The following is a 12,865-nucleotide window of genomic DNA, read 5'->3' as shown; positions in this document are numbered from 1 at the left end:
CTCTTAGCTTAGATTTTATTCTTCTAGAAAAACTTCCCTGAACTCCAGAGAAGATCATGTCTTTCCATTATCCTCTTTTACAGTAGCTTGAAAGTCCCTCTTTGTAGCATTTATCAGATCATAACAAATTATTTATATAATTATTTGCTTAATATAGATCTTAATATACACCATTAGAGTACATTAAAAAAGGTCCTATTTGTGCTGTTTACTATATGTCTTTGCATTAGCACCATCTGATGCATAATGTGCTCATAATATTTAGACTTTGACCTAAGTATTAGAATAAATTCTATGAGATCATAGAGCATCATTTGAGAAATTGAAAACCTTTCTTTCCTAATCAAACTTAAAGATAATTCAGATAATTTTTATTATTTACTTTTAAACTTTAAATTTATTTTTTATTTGAGTATAGTTGACACACAATGTTACATTAGTCTCAGGTACACAACATAGTGATTCAACTTCTCTATACATTATGCTATGCTTACCACAAGTGTAGCTACCATCTATCACCATACAATGTATTACAACATCATTGACTATATTCCCTATGCCGTATATTTTATTCCTGTGACTTATTCATTCCATAACTGGAAACCGTATCTCCCATTCCCTTTCACCCATTTGCCCATCCCCCCCCCACTCCCTTGCCCTCTGGCATCCATCACGTCTCTATATTTATATGTCTGATTCTGCTATTTGTTTATTAATTTGCTTTGTTTTTTAGATTCCACATGTAAGTGAAAGCATGTGATATTTGTCTTCCTCAGTCTGACTTTTTTTACTTAACATAATATCCTCTAGGTCCATCTCGTTGTCACAAATGGCATGATCTTATCCTTTTTATGGCTGTGTAATATTCCTATTTCTCTGTGTGTATATACTACATCTTCCTTGTCTATTTATCAGTGGACACCAGGTTGTTTCCATATCTTGGCTATCATAAATAATGCTGCAGTAAAACATAGGATGCATATATCTTTTTGAATTAGTGTTTTCATTTTCTTTGGGTAGATACCCAGGAGTGAAATCATTAGACCATATGGTATTTCAATTTTTAATTTTTTGAGGAACCTCCATACTATTTTCCATAGTGGCTGCACCAATTTACATTCCCACCAACAGTGCATGAGAGTTTCTTTTTCTCCACATCCTTGCCAATGCTTGTTATTTCTTGGGGTTTTTTTGTAAATTTTTGCCATTCTGACAGGTGTAAGGTGATATCTCATTGTGGTTTTGATTTTCATTTCCCTGATGTTGAATGATGTTGAACATCTTTTCATGTGTGTTGGCCATCTGTATGTCTTCTTTGCAAGGCACACATGATAACCCCTACACTATGGAAACAACGTATGTCTTCTTTGGAGAAATGTTTATTCAGGCCCTCTGCCCATTTTTTAATTGGATTATTTGTTTTTGGGGGGTCAAGCTGTATAAGTTCTTTGTATGTTTTGAGGATATTAACCCCTTCTTGGATATAACATTTTCAAATAACTTTTTTCATTCAGTTGGTTGTCTTTTTGTTCTATTGATAGTTTTTTTCACTGCACAAAGGTTTTTATTTTGATGTAGTCCCAATAGTTTATTTTTGCTTTTGTTTTCCTTGCCTTAGGAGACATATCTAAAAAAATGTTGCCATGGCCAATTTCAGAGAAATTACTGCCTATGTTCTCTTTTAGGATTTTTATGATTTCAGGTCTCACATTTAGGTCTTTAATCCATTTTGAGTTTATTTTTGTGTGTGGTATTAGAAAGTAATCTAGCTTCATTCTTTTGCATGTGACTATCCAGTTTTTCCAAAACCATTTATTGAAGAGACTATACTGTGCAAAGAAATCTATAGATTCAATGCCATCCCTATCAAAATACCAACAGCATTTTTCACAGAACTATAGCAAATAACACTAAAATTTATATGGAACCACAAAAGACTTCAAATAGCCAAAGGAATCTTGAGAAAAAAGAACAAAGCTGTAGGTATCACAATTCCAAATTTCAAAATATACTACAAAGCTGTAGTGATCAAAACAGTATGGTACTGGCACAAAAATAGACATATAGATCCAATAGAACAGAATAGAGCCCAGAAATAAACCCATGCTATGGTCAATTAATCTATGACAGAGGAGCCAAGAATATAAAATGGGGAAAAACAATAATCCACATAATATTAAATAAGTGGGTGGTAAAGTGATCATGGATCATGACTACCTACTGTATTACACTACTATATATAACACATTACTTCAGTCTGAAAAAGCTAAAAATACATTATCCTCAAGACTGTGTTATCATGGGATTAATGCACATTTCAACTCTCAGCAATAATTATGAAGTACTAGTCACTGTTTCTGTTCAATTAATTATTTTTAAAATGATATTGTTCACAATAAGGAGAACAAGCATATTTAAGATGTATATAATATCCATGTCTGTATTGAGCAATTTTAGGGTAGTCTTCAAAATATTTTCTTTCTTTCTTTTTTTTTTTTAGTGTGAAATGAATGTGTTAAATGTTTAGTGTCATTATCTTAATAGTGCAAATATTTCAACAAATGTATGCATGGCCAAGCTAATCAAGTGCCTCAAACTATTTATTGCAAGACATAAGATAAAAATAAATTTATGCTTACATATATTTATCTGTTGATGATTGGGTACTAGAGATCCTGGAGGCTTCTTAGAAAAATAAAGCATAAAGCAAAAAATGTTTGGCCTCTTGAGATTATCTGTTGAGCAGAAAGCTGTCATCTTTTTCCTGCTTTTGCCTAAAGACCTGGAACATTAGCATGTTCACCTGGCCAAAGACAGATGGCTGCCCACACATTCTCCCTGGGCTTAACACTTGTTCTCCCAATACCAACCGCCCAAGGAGTTTGGCCCACCCACCATCTGTAGGTCTGTGGCCTCTTCCTCACTGTATAAATTTTAAGTCGACAGACTGAATGACTTTGGACTGTGCATTCTTGAATGGTTCTCTTTTAGTATATAAGTACTACATGTCATCATCTTTATCAGACAGGATGGGCTAGGTCAGGCTGCAATAACAAATACCACCCAATTCTTAGTGGCATAACACAAATGTTTATACCTCACTCATGCTAAGTCTCCAAATGGAGCAGCATAAGGTTCAGCTCATTGAAGTCACTCAAAGCCCCAGGCTCATAAAGACTCCATCTCAGGGCTTGCTACCTCAATCACCACCTGAGAAAATGAGTTTAAAGCCAAGTGCCTACAATTAAATCTTCCTACCAGAAACTGACACACTTCACTTTTGTTCACATTTCATTGGCCACAGCAGGTCAATGGCCATGCCTAATTTAAGCATGTGGGGATGGAGGTTGGGAGGAGAGGGAGGAAATGCAATTCAGCTATTAGCCTAGAAGGAGAAAAGCTATACTAGAAGTGGACACCTCTCTGAGGAACAGAGAGGAAGGTAACATTTTGTAGTTTAAAAATCAAATTCATTAGGGGAACCTGGCTGGCTCAGTTGGTAGAGCATGCAACACTGGATGTCAGGGTTGTAAGTTCAAGCTCCAAGTTAAGTGTAGCATTTACTTAAAAATAAATCTTTTTAAAACATAAAAATAAAATTCATCAGAAATTATGTATTACAATTCTTTCACACTTTCAAAACAAAACAGCTCTGTATCATATCCTTAAAATCCCTTGCTTTTCTCACTATTTCAAAAAAGTTCCTCTTCAGGATCATTCATGACAAGAGTTACATAGAGCTCATCTGGACAGTACAGGCCTATATAACATACAGTCCATAAGACCAAAAAGCCTGCCATTTCTCCAGGTCTTTTCTGAATAAAGATGGTTCTTTCTACCCAGAGATGCCATGCTTTTTGCTATATGACCTTAAAAGCCAGATTATCCCTTAATTCTATATAAACGTCACTGACATATGATAGGTGAGCTAATGAAGAGGTATGAGAACCTCACACAGGAGTTACTAATGGGTTGGAGATTATGAGAGACATTCAGAGAATAAATCACACCTTTGAGAGTACACAAGATGAGTGGGTCATGAGAATTGCCAATTAACAAGTGATTTTTTTCTGGTTTTCTGTAAGAATTTCTGTGGATGAATGCCTTGAAAACAGAGATTGATGGGTTTCCTTTATTATTACCATACTTTTTGTCCTTACATCCACTTTCATAATCCAGTCTCCTTTCTCTCCATCTGCATCACCATCAGTTTTGCTTCTGTTTTTAGTGGTGTCCTTACTATGTGCCAGGCATTGTGTTTGGAAGGTGCCTGCTCATTGTACTTGATATTGTATTTAATACTTAAACTCAGAAAACAGAACTATCTTTCTTTCAACCTAAAATAAAGCATAATACACAGTCCTGGTAAAACCTCTTTTTTCCCCCTAATGTTTTGCTTAACTGAGCTTCCCACCCCAGACATCAAAATTTTAATTGCAATTATCATTGAGATCTTCTTACTTGGTACAGAAAATGTTCAATAATGATACTTGAAAAGATATTACAGTTCCAACTTTTATAAAGACAAAAATATACAGAATTACTTACATTTTATACAATAAGCACTATATAATGGTACTGTATAGACTATAATAACCCTAGTGAAATGCTAAGATTTATTCAAAACCTTGAGATAAGATGCCACAGCTTCCTGAAATTTTATTGTCAATCCGGAGTCCACAGTTCAAAGTGATTCTTTCTTGGGGCATCTTGGTGGCTCAGTTAATTAAGTGTCCAACTCTTCATTTTGGCTCAGATCATGATCTCATGGTGGGAACATCAAGCCCCACATAGGACTCTTTGCTGGGTGTGATGGAGCTTGCTTAAGATTCTCTCTCACTCCATCTACCACTCCCTCGCACACATGCACACATATGCTCTCTCTCTGTCTCAAAAAAATAATAATAAAGAGTGGTTATTTCTCAACATCTCATTTGCAAACCTTTCACCTTTTTAAAGAAAAAGTTATACCTAGGCACCTGGGTGGCTCAGTCAGTTGAGCCTCTGACTCTTGAATTTGGGCTCAGGTTATGATCTTGAGTTTGTGAGATTGAGAACTGCATCTGGCTCCCCACTTAGCAGGGAGTCTGCTTAGGATTCTCTTTCTCCCTCTTCCTCTGGCCCTTCCTCCCTCAAATAAATAAATCTTTAAAAAAAGTCCATTCCTATCTCATAAGTATTAATTTTATTCATCCAGGGAAATACAAAGAATACAATAATCCACAGTGGTAGATTTCCCAAAGTCTGAGTTAGTGTGCCAGATATACCACAGGTTTTAGCAGAAAAAAACTGGGGGCTGCCTAGTAAAAGAGAATGGAGTTGGGTACTATGTAGTAAATCCCTTATGAGGTCAGTTTTCTAATGGGAGGTGAATAAAAGCTTCCTAGCTTCTCTCTTCCTGTGGTCTTTTAGTCTCTTGAGGGTAAGTTTTAGATTGAAAATACACACACACACAAATAAATATATATATACATATAGGTGTGTATGTATATATATATATATATATACACACACACCTATATGTATACAAAATGCACATGCACACATATACATAGACACAAAGTACCTATCCATATGGTGGAGAAAAAAAATCCTAAAGGCAAGAAACATCTTAGATTTCCTTTATCACTACCCACTACCATTGGAATCCCCAGGATTTTGTTTTTATTTTATTTTTTATTCAAGCATGTTTGTACAAATTTGAGATTTATTTCCAAATTATATATATTGGAACTTTAAAGTTAGCTTTTAATATTTTCTAGCCAATAGATTTGTTGACGTTGATATGTGTCATTAGAATCTATTCTCAGTTTCTCCCTCTAGAGTCCAGATTTTGTGTTATGCAGGTGTCTAATATTTTTGTAAATGACTTTCCCATTTCATGCCAACATTATAGCATTAAGGCATTTAAAATGATTTAAGTGAAATGTTAGTATCTTGATCTGGGATTACTAACAATTCATATATTGTCAAGTACATTTAAAAATGAGTATTATTTGCCTCCATTTGCTATGCAAATGCTTACCCCTAGGTTTTCACTCCTCAGGAATGTGGTAACCAACCTCTACTCGGTGTCTCTTTCCTTCTGACCTGAGAATTTTGTGATCTCACTCTTCCATGACACCATCCTTTTTGCAACAAAGATTTAAGGCAACTCTAAGCTATAAAACAGCAATATTTGAACACTAGTATCTTCTTGGTAATGCTAAGTCAACATCTCTCTTGAAGACTAAGATCTGACAAGAGATCTTTTAGTTTTTATTTTATTTTGTTTTTGGGTGGTGTAAGTCATTGTTTTCCAAAATGTGGGAGCTAAAAGGTGAGAACTACACATGTCTACTGATTCATGGCCTGTGTAGATAGTATTTGATCCATAGTGGAAGACTTTCTTATTCATATTTCCCATGTAATTATACTAAAACTCCTAATTTATATCTTTTTTTAATATGAGAATTTTAACATCCTTCTTTGTACTTCTATCTATGTGTACTGTTATATGTTCATATGAAAATTCTTGCATATATTCAAATAAAACCTTCTACACAGTTTTTTGTGCTATAGATTGTGACAGCAAATCAGTTGTTTGAATAACAACAGAATCCAAAGCTTCAGATCATATGTACACATGTGTATTCATGATGTATTGTTTACCTTAGCATCCCATTGGGCTTTAAGAGAACTAAAAAATGTAAAGTAGACAAAAATACTTATGTCATTCAATCATTCAAAGATACCAACAAATTGTGCATTTTCCCCTGAATTCATGTTGTCTTCCTTCTATTTCTGACCTTAAGTTCAATCATCTAAAATTAACTTAAAGTGTGCAAGTTCAGATAAACCGTTAGTATCATCAGCATGCAGAAGAAAGGAGTTTTTGAAAAAAGCAGTAACAACAATGAAAACTCAGTCCTTACAAGGTGCTCAAGGGGTTTTGGTAATATGAGATTCCTGGAATTGTAATTAGAAGTCTCAATATTTCAAAGATTTGTATTGCTTTCTAAAATAAAAACACACAAGAAACAACAGAACCTTTTCATATGCACCAAAACGAATTTTTACGTTTTAAAGAAGAGGGTAATTTGGGCCAAACAGTAGAAGAGTGATAAGAAATATTCTTGAGGGCGCCTGGGTGGCTCAGTTGGTTAAGCGACTGCCTTCGGCTCAGGTCATGATCCTGGAGTCCCGGGATCGAGTCCCACATTGGGCTCCCTGCTCAGCAGGGGGTCTGCTTCTCCCTCTGCCCTCTTCCCTCTCGTGCTCTCTGTCTCTCTTTCTCTCTCTCTCTCTCAAATAAATAAATAAAATCTTAAAAAAAAAAAAGAAATATTCTTGAAAGTAGAGCCAGCATGATTTGTTCATGGATTAGATGAAAGGTGTGAAAGAAAAGTCAGGAATGATTCTAAAATCTTTGATTTGATCACCTAGAACTAAGTCGCTGACTTTTACTAAGACAGTAAAGGCTGGAAGGAATAACAGATTTCACTTTGGGTTATATTTAACTGGAGATACTAGAAATGCCCACTAGACATCAATAAGGAGGTATTGCAAAGGCAATCAGACATAGAAGTCTGAATTTCAGACAAAAGTTCCTGGCTACATGTAAGTTTGGAGTCACTATGTATGGCTGATATAGAAAGTCTTGACTGGACGGGCTCACCAAAGGGATGAGTGGTTAATAGTGTTGAGAAGTGGCACAGGCACTGAGCCTTGAAGTACTCCAAACTTAATGTATCAGAAGGATAAGGAGGAGCCAGAAAAAGAAATTGAGAAGCACCGAATAAAGGAGAGCATAATGTCCACAAAACCAAAGAAAGAAATTCTTTTAAAAACACAGTGACCAACTCTATCAAACGCTGCTGAAAGTTGACATAAAACAAGACCTGATAATTAGCCATTGGACTTATTAAAGTGGCTATCCCTGGTGACAACAAGAGCTCTTTTGGTGACGTTATGAGGAGAAAGCTTGATTGAAATGGGTTTGTGAGAGAATGAAATAGAAGAATTGAATGCAGGGACGCCTGGGTGGCTCAGTCGGTTAAGCGTCTGCCTTCGGCTCAGGTCATGATCCCAGGGTCCTGGGATCGGGTCCTGCATCGGGCTCCCTGCTCCGCGGGGAGCCTGCTTCTCCCTCTGCCTCTGTCTCTCTCTCTGTCTCTCATGAATAAATAAATAAAAAAAAAAATCTTTAAAAAAAAAAAAAGAATTTAATGCAGTAAGTATAAACAGCAACCTCAAGAGACTTTACATAAAAATGGAGAAAAGGTAAAGTAGTAGAGGAAATAGAGTCAAGACTGTTATATTTTATGTTATTTGAGATAAGAAAAATAGGCATGCTTGCATGCCGGTGGAAATGGTCTAAAGAGAAGGCAAAATTGATAATATAGGACATATTAGGAATTGTTTCTAGAACAATGCCCTTGGAAAGGCAGATGGGAAATAGAAAGATTGATCTTAGATAATAGATCATTCAGTTCATTCATAATAACTGGTATATGAGTATATAAACCCAAATGCGAGCAAATAGATGTGTCCATGCCAACTCTTAAGGTTGCTTTCATGGCATAGAGGCTAGATAATATCTTTTCTTCACCCAAAAATCTACAGTCACTGACAATTTCATATAGAACCATATGGAATCATTTAAATATTCAGTAGTTAAAGAAATATTTGTTGAATTCATGCTTTCCACCAACTATGTTTTAGAGGCACTGGAGATAAACTGGAAACAAGGTTTTTACTTGCATAAAAGTGAGGACAAACACAAAAATGTCACAAGGTACAGAACAGACCCACCTTTAATAGGTAAAGCAGGAGTCAAGTTCAGAGAGAACAGGCATCTGGTCCACTACTCTTTCATCATCATAGACATGGTGGGGTTGAGGCCCTTACATGATTAATTTGAACCTACCATTTCAGATTCAGCTGTCACACAGTCTCTCCTCACACACTCCACGTCAGTGACAAAACTACACCAACACTACCATTTTTACGTATCTTTTCTACACTCTTTCCCAAGCCTGGAATGCCCTTTCCCCTCACTATAATTTAGCAATATTTTCAGACCTGAAACAAATGCCACCTCTTTAATATCTTCAATAATAAAACATCTTAGGGTTTTCAATGTCTTACTTCTGATTCTACTTACTTATTTTTTCCTAATTGAAATCATTGACTTAGTATCTTGAGCACCACATGTTGTGCTAGGAACCGAGGTTGTGCTAAAAAAAGACACAGTATCTCTCCTTGAGGAAGGTTTTTCCATGTCCACCTTCCCCACAAACTTGACAGGGACCTATTCATCTTTGTATTCCCCATAGAACTTTCCAGAGCATCTTCAACATGTGAGGTGTTCAATTAAATGTGTTCAACAATATCTCAGTGTCTCGAGATGGAGAGAGAGGCCAAAAAGATATTAAGAGCTACGGGCTAGGCATTGTGTAAGTAATGCTTTTATGGAATTCTCACAACAATCATTCACATCAAATAATTTGAACAGTTTAGTAAAATTAGCCCAATGCTGTGAAAATTGTAGGCATTTAAAAAGTAGCCATTAAGAAATGAACTGAAAAAAGCAATTTTTGGAGAAATGCAGATAATAGTGAGAAAATAGGATTCTTTTTTTTTATTTTTTATTATGTTAATCACCATACATTGCATCATTAGTTTTTGATGTAGTGTTCCATGACCCATTGTTTGTGCATAACGCCCAGTGCTCCATGCAGAACGTGCCCTCTTTAATACCCATCACCAGGCTAACCCATCCTCCCACCCCCTTCCCCTCTAGAACCCTCAGTTTGTTTTTCAGAGTCCATCGTCTCTCATGGTTCATCTCCCCCTCTGATTTCCCCCCCTTCATTCTTCCCCTACTGCTATCTTCTTCTTTTTTTTCTTAACATATATTGCATTATTTGTTTCAGAGGTACAGATCTGTGATTCAACAGTCTTGCACAATTCACAGCGCTCACCATAGCACATACCCTCCCCAATAGGATTCTGGAATAAACTGAAAAAGTTTGGAACAGTGAAGCCTAATAAGCTGTCTTGCTGAACAAGTCTATTCTCAGTGGACAGGGTGAGCCTTTCCTGTGTACAAGAACTTATTTGTTTCAATTTTTTAAAAACTTTGTGAATGTACATGCAGAATGAGTTCTTAAGAAAGTTTATTAACTCATATATTACAGGGGCAATATTTTCTGCATCTCTTTTTCACAAAACAGGTATTCCACAAAAACAAATTATAATTAGATAATTATGCTTTGTATTTATATCTTATTCCAGCCTACTACTATGTCAAGGTGTGGATTTTTCTTATGGAAAAAGTGCTCAAATAAACTTCACATCCACTTCCATTAGTGTACTGTTTTGAAGGTGGTGTGAAATCTTTAGAAGGAAGGTCAAAATGCAAACACTAGTCATTTCTAATTATTGCACTCACACAACTACATTAACATGCTCCTGGCATTATACACTAAATTATAACCCATTTGAACTGATTATAAAGAGGCACTGATAGATGAGTTGTTTTAATAAGCATTTATTTATGAATTAGTTATCAGAATTTCTTCCATTAAAGTAAAAATAATTAGGATGCTGAATAAGATGAAGATGGCAAGGCTGCCAACATCTTTTCCTTTAGATGAGAACATAAGAGTTTTGAGAAGAAAAGGAGGCAGTGTTCTTTAATGAACACAGATTTCCTTTCAAATTATTCCACTACTCAAGGAAGGACTGTTATTTAATAAAAAGCATTAACTATAAACATCGGTCACCATTTCATTCTTTATATGCAAAAAGACAGTGAACAGGAGCCATATTTCTACTTTGTCATTTAGTGCTTTTTGTCTTTGAGTGGAGAGGGTCATTTGTTATAAGCACCAAAGTGAAAACGATTATATGATTACAATTTTTTAATGAGTTATATTAGAAGCTGAGCCAAAGACAGGAAAAGGAAGTCCATGAAACCACTCCAAGTTCTCAGGCCTTTGAGGTCAGCAGGACTCTGAGCTTCAAAGCTGTCCTGCGGATGTGCACATGCGTATTTCCCTGTCATGCCCAGGTGCCACGGTGACAGAAGCTGGGGAGATACACAGATGGCACTTCAGTCTCACCAGGATCTCTAGTTATCCTTCATCTATTTTCCTTTTCTAACCCGCGATCCAGAACGTAGGTCAACATGTTTTGCATCTCATGGCTGTTTTTGCAATTCATGGAAAAACTTTAGTATTTGACTAGCATTCTGTTAGAAAATAATTATTTCCTTTGCTTACAAATAAATGAAAAAGTTACCCAGGTTTTCAAGTATTTATCCTGTTTAATATTTTGATATACCAAGTGCTTATAATAAAATTGAATCATACCTAAAAGGCTGATATGTCACTCCCATTTATTATGAAATTTTTTTTTTCCAAAAGGTACCAGTCTAAGCCCTCCCACACTCTGCTTAAAGAAAGAAATTTTATTCATGTTGCAAAGATTTAATATGTAACTATGGCCACAGGACTCACAAATCTTGAAAGTTCTCCTCTTGGAAGTGTATCCTCTAAATTAAATTTCTCTTCTGATAGAAAAGTGAAAACCAAATTCCAACTAGCCAACGGGATGTATGTGGACTTAATCTAGTTCATTGGTTTCATGTTAAGATTAAAGTTAAAATATTTTAAAATTCAAATCTTATTTTATCTGTATTTTTCAACTTACACCACATGATCAATTGATGCCATTAAACATGTATAAATCTCAGTCTGATTTACTGATTTGCATTTTAAAAATGAGTCACAAAAATGAAACTGATGATATTGAACTTTCATGATGAATAGGACTGGGTTTTAGTAACAAAAATTAGATTTTTCTAACAACTGATAGAACTGAAGAATTACAGGATTTGACTAAATTGTTGCAAAGAAATTGACTAATCAGTGGAAAGGAAGGATTCAAGAAAGCAAAGGTAGGGAACAATTACTGAGAAAAAAAAGCTCTGTTTCCTCTTTATATCCCAATGAGTAGAAATTCTTCCTCAATAAACTGGTATAAACTATAGATACACAATGAGACTTTAGATTCTCACCAGTGTGCTTACACCATAGCCTATGAGAACCTTGGCTTAAATTATATTAAGCAAATTAAGAAACAAAATATCTATTTGTATAAAACTGCTTATGATTATTCTATTTTCATATGTGAGTATGACAAATATGGAATACAGGTACTTTTACTATATCTTTAAAGGCGCATAAAATTTCTTTGCTCTATAGCAAAACCTAAGCATATTTCTCTTTCATGTTGAGTCTTAGAATAGCAATCTCTTTGGAGACTGGTTGTCTGAAATTCTCTCTTGCATGACCATTCAGGCTTAATCATAATCCAGCTAAAGCTGAGTCATTGATTGACACTAGGCACTGGGGCAGACAGATGAATTTCTCTGGTTTAAAGTTTAATGGAACAGATCTTTTGATCTCTGATTCTGTAAGGAATCTGAAGTTCATTTTCCCTCCCAGGTTTCTCTGGTGCTAGTACATTGTCACATACGGATCTCATTTTCATGAGTAGAATGTAATATAGTGAGGTCAACATAGCTAAACTAATACAGCGATTCATATTCTTATGTCCTAGAAATTAGCTTAATCACTGTCATTTCCAAGGGTGCTTAATCTATCTAATACAAATGAGACATAGATTGTTTTAAGATCTAAGGTTGGACGTGATATCACACGAATATAAGCTAGATATTAATCCTGGAATTCAGCATTTACTCTCCTATTTCTGAAGTGCCCACAAAATCATTTTAATGTGAATATCAAAGCCTCAAAATTTAAAAAAAAATAAAGCCATCCCTTAGTTTCTTATAATTGAGTCTTTTTTCTTATAT

Source organism: Mirounga leonina, unplaced genomic scaffold, assembly GCF_011800145.1.
Source record: "Mirounga leonina isolate KUSES-001 unplaced genomic scaffold, KU_Mleo_1.0 Mir_127, whole genome shotgun sequence".
NCBI lineage: Eukaryota > Metazoa > Chordata > Mammalia > Carnivora > Phocidae > Mirounga > Mirounga leonina.
This window is presented reverse-complemented; position numbering follows the sequence as displayed.